The sequence below is a fragment of the Canis lupus genome, chromosome 36 (genome assembly GCF_048164855.1).
Source record: "Canis lupus baileyi chromosome 36, mCanLup2.hap1, whole genome shotgun sequence".
Lineage (NCBI taxonomy): Eukaryota > Metazoa > Chordata > Mammalia > Carnivora > Canidae > Canis > Canis lupus.
This window is the reverse complement of record NC_132873.1, coordinates 25,935,373-25,940,332: the sequence shown is the minus strand read 5'-3', so window position 1 is coordinate 25,940,332 and position 4,960 is coordinate 25,935,373. Positions and strand designations below refer to the sequence as shown.

Genomic DNA, 4,960 nt, shown 5'->3' with positions numbered 1-4,960 from the left:
AGAAATGTGAGCAGACTTAAAGGAGTTCAGAGAAGGAACAGTGTGACTGTACAAAGAACCATTGAGAAGTGAAAGGAGATGGGGTTAGGGGATTTCAGAGAGAGCATGGTTCACAGTTTGCAGAGCACGAGGAGGCCATACACTGTTGTGTACTACACAGGTTTTATATTTGTTCTTTGGTCACAGAGTTAGAATCTAATTTTAGAAGAGGAAGAATAGGAGACTTTTCTGAAAGATAAAAACTGTAGCAATAATAACAAAATATGTGTCTATATTAGGGGACAGAGGTTACACTGGTTCAAACAGTGCCCTTTCCAAAATTCATGTCTAACCAGAATGTAAGAATGTGATTTTAAGGTCTTCATAGACATATTAATTAACACGAAGGCATACTGGACTAGGGTGAGCCTTAAATCCAATGACTGGTGTCCTTATAAGAAGGCCATGTGAGAACACAGAGGAACGCAGGGAAGAAAGCCACATGACAACATAGAGGAGGATCAGAGCAATGCGTCTACAAGCCAAGGAATGCCAAGGATTGCCAGCAACCACCAGAAACTAGGAAGAGGAAAGGAAAAATATCCCCTCGCCACTCCGAAGGGAACATGACTGTTCTGACATCATAATTGCAGACTTCTTCTAGTCCCTTGGAATCTGAGAAAAAACCATTTCTGTTGCTTTAAGCCACCCAGCCCGTTATACTTTGTTAGAGCAGCCCTAGGAACCCAATACAGGGGACCTCTTGTCTTACATCAGGTGATCACATTTCAGGTTTCCTCTTCATGCCAGTTGGCAGATAATACCAGTCAACCTCCAGGAAGGCTTTCCTCAAAATGTCCTGCCACTTCATTGGGAAGAGAGCGCTGGCGCTGTCTGACTGAACAACCTGGTCTGGGGTTTACCTTTCATGTATCCACCCGCTGTTGCCGCAGATTTCAAGTAATTACTGCGGTGCGGCCCGGACATGACAACCTCCCAGCTACTTTCCCTCAAGCAGGCAGGCATAGCCACCTAGTCCCCTTGCATCTTGCCTAGGTCCTTCAGTAGGGCTATTCATTAGCAAAAAGAAGTTTTCTCTGTTCCCAAGAACAAAGAATGCTCCTCAGCCCTGTGTTTCAGTAGGCAAGACTTCGCTCTCCACAGGTTGGGATGGTCTTGCCCTCAGGTGCACCTGACTTGCGCAGTCTTCATACTAGCTCTTCTTCTATGCCAATAGCTCAACTATGGTGTCTAATTCATCAGCTGCGGTGAGGACAGGAAATGGGAAATCTTCCATTTCAGCAAGCTGCTTCCCTTTCCTCTGATTATGGGGGGCTGCTATACCACAAGGAACTAGTCAGATCACCTTTGGAAGGATTTTTTCATAGGAGAACTCAAAGTGTGTTTTACCAAGTCCCATTTTGGCAGAAGGAGACGAAGGTAGTAATTCTAACTTTGCTACAACTGTGTGAAGAGCTCGGGGAAGATTGTCAGTGAACCCCTCCACAGGGTCCATAATCCCGATATGGTATTCCACAAAACATGAGGGAAGGGTCCCAATCCCTGCTTCCCAGAGACCCATAGGAACTCAGGAGCACAGCTAAAGTAAGCAGGCTCTGAGAAGAGAAAGCCAAGAGATTGGGGCAGAAGGTCCCAAAAAGGTCAAGACCCCGATTTACTAATTGAATTTCACCACTGGGGACTCTAATCTTCCTCAGCTGAGGCCAAATGAACTTCTAAGGACTAAGAGCATACCCAAGTGTTCCAATATTCTTCACACTTAGCTGTGAGTTAGGCCTTTTGCTCCGGTGAACACCAGATGGGAAGGGAAGTAAGAATGCAGACTCTGAAACTAAAATAGTGCAGTCATGGAGAGCCTGGGTGGCTCAGTCGGTTAGGCATCTGCCTTATTAGGCTCAGGTCATGATCTCAGTGTCCTAGGATCGAGCCCTACATTGGGCTCCCTGCTCTGCAGGGAGCCTGCTTTCCCCTCTCCCTCTGCCTGCCACTCTGCCTACTTGTGCGCTAGCATGCATGCTCGCTCTCTCTCTCCCTCTCTCTGCCAAATAAATAAATAAATAAATAAATAAATAAATAAATAAATAAATAAATAATCTTTAAAAATAAAATGGTGTAGTCACATTTAGGCCTGTGCTGAATGTCAGTCCGGTGCAGAAAAGCATGCAATAGCCTAAATGAAAAGCTAAAATAAGACACTAACAGCCACTTGGTGTGGGTCACTCAGATATAACAAACTCTTTTTGTTTTTGTTTTTTTGTAGTTTCCAGATTTTCTAAGGGGAGCTTAGGAAAAATTAACACATCATTTCCATTTTGTTCTCAAGAACCTGCAAATGATCTCAAATGAGTCACTAACAGAGCAAATGTGGCACATTTTGTATCCAGAGGCTAACTCAAGTTTAACAGGTAAAAATCTTCTTGAAATATGTAGGCCCCATCTGCCATTTTTAAAAAGAAAGAGGAGAGTTCACCTCAAGAAGTATGTGACATCAGTGATTTTTCTGAACAGACAGGAAGAGGAAAGGGAAAGCCCAATCCTCTTTTCCTGGGTAGTTGTGGAATGAAGACAAGAAAGTCGGTAAGAAATAGATAAGAAGACATGTAGATCTAGATCGCCCACCCTCTGCAATGGAGTCATGGAGAGGGGACTGTGTTAGATAGGTTGACAAGAAAACATCAGCTAGAGGGTGATTGTCCTGCTTTCCACTAGGAACTAGAGGGAAAGCCAGTTGCACAGAGCATAACAAAACAACCGAGGGCAGCTACAAGGTTAGGGAGATAAAAGTCCTGACCAGCCCTGCCTCAGTCTTCCTAGAGTCCCATTTGGCACAAAAGGTATTGGCAGGCTCACGTGGGGAAGGTTGTAGCAATGAGGGGTAACCATTTATCTACAATCTGTGGGGTACACCCAAGGATAGGGAGCAAAAGGAAGCTACAACCCAACATCAGAGGGGTCTGTGGAGCCAAGTCAGCAGGAAGGACTCCTGAGCAACCTGAAAAATAACTACACAGGCAAGAGCTCCCAGCTACCATCCGAGGATGCTAGCAGGACACTCCGCCACCAGCTAAGGACATCACTGCAGGGATCAGAGGGACCAGAAAAGCAAGCAAGGTCTTGCAGATATAACTATTGAGATGCGTGCTCCCTTCCCTGCTTCTAGATCACATAGCTTCCTGAGAGACACACATCACCTCTGAGAGAAGCAGGGAGGTGGAGAAAGCCTGTAAGACTAAATATTCAAAAGAGACAAATACCCGAAGAGAGTGAATTTATGAGTCTGAATCTATCAGATGGATTGAATTTAGTCTCCTGGGTTTGTTTGCTTGCTTGCTTGCTTTTCTTTCTTCTTGTCGCACAGAGAGATCACCTCAGATGCAGGAAACAAAGAAGCCACATTGAGATTGGACATCGGAGTGTGCCTCCAGTCAGGGGAAGTCATGATACATGATAACACAAGAGCAAAGGACCAACACTGCTTGTATTACGACAAGGTTTCTTGAAGTCTTCAAGAAAACTCTGTCGCAGTGACCATTTGCAGATTGAATCCCATACTTTCAGGAAACAAAACCAAAACTAAAGATGAGACCAAGAAGGTGAAGGCTTAAATTCAACTTCCAGTTGACAGAAGGATAAGGAACTGTCTCGAGATTTATTTCTAAATGTTACCCTTAATTGCTGCATGATTAAAACCATGTTAAAAAAACATTTTCTATAAAGTTAGCTGTTTACAATGAGGAATTGTCAGGTAGGACTCAAATGGGCAGGTCGATGTTCTCAAAGGTCTCTCCCTCCAGAAGGTAGTTGCTAAATATAGTGTCAGCTTTAACAGTTGGTCTGACCTAAGGAAAGAGATCCCCTGAGCTTGAGAGGAGCGTGAGCTAAACTGTTCGGAAGGCTCAGCAACAATTTTTTTTTCAAATTTTAAAGAATTATTTTCACAAATGGCAATTGGTGGTAGGTGTAAACACTGATCACGGAACATTAGGTGAAGTGGATGCGCTTTCTATATGTAAAATCATTTTGATTTTAAGCAAATGATTTATGTACCAAGGATTACAACTAATGCACACCTTACAAGGACACCCCTATATAAATCGCTTGATAATCCGCAGGATGCAATCGGCTATTCATTCTGTGAATAGAACATAATGGAAAAGCATGGAAGCTTATTTTATGGGATCTGCAAGTAATTTCTGCTACATGGGTACTTTGCTATTCCATATTTTCCCCCTGGGGCAATTCAAATCATCGTGCTAAAATTATAAATTTCAAGTTAAATGGTAATATTTAAAACAATGTAGAAATGTGAGATACAAGTGGAATAAGTTTTATGGAAGAGAAATATGCTTCTTATTGGATATGCCTAGCAATGTAAGCCACTCAAGGCTCCTAGACATTATTTTCTCAAAGTAAATTAGGAACTCCTGGCATGACTATAAAACTTTTCATGTTCTGGAATGTGCCCTGTCCTTGTTGAGAACCCATAACCTAATTTCACACTAATTAAATGCAAGACAAGCACATGTAGATATAATTCTGTTTGTCTTAAAGGATAACATTTCCTTTTTACCATGTGTACATGTGTATGTAAATTTTAAATTTAAAAACCTTTTCCCAAACCTATTAAGCCCATGGCTCATTTTCAGGCATGACTAATAGGACTTTCTTAAAATCATAGATTTTTAAACTTTAAACCCTAATTAAACTGCTATCCAGATTTTGCAAATAAATTAATAAATACAAAAGTTAAAGTGCATTAAAACAGATTATAGAGATTTTATTTATAAAGCAGCCTTACCCTTTAGAATTTTCACTTTTCAAACAGAAGTTATTCTCAGGCATTGCTTTGTGTCTGTACTGAGCTAATTTCAGAAACAATCAGCTGTTTGCAGTCCCTTCGTGTGCCTACAAATATCTGTAAGTGTGAAAATGTCATAAACAAAAGAAAAAGTTCCCGTAT

At 41.9% G+C, this 4,960-nt stretch overlaps 1 long non-coding RNA gene across 4 annotated transcripts; it reads left to right on the top strand.

Annotated features, from left to right (window-relative positions):
- The first annotated feature begins 636 nt into the window (after positions 1 to 636).
- On the top strand, positions 637 to 3,674 carry LOC140625392 (uncharacterized). 4 transcript variants are annotated; one of them, XR_012024717.1, is made up of 5 exons: positions 647 to 756; positions 1,217 to 1,419; positions 2,261 to 2,405; positions 2,509 to 2,577; positions 3,359 to 3,674. It is a non-coding gene; the product is annotated as an uncharacterized lncRNA (long non-coding RNA). The 4 variants fall into 4 exon arrangements; XR_012024716.1 differs by lacking the exon at positions 1,217 to 1,419 and having other exon boundaries at positions 637 to 756; XR_012024719.1 differs by lacking the exon at positions 1,217 to 1,419 and having other exon boundaries at positions 655 to 939.
- Positions 3,675 to 4,960: the final 1,286 nt, after the last annotated feature.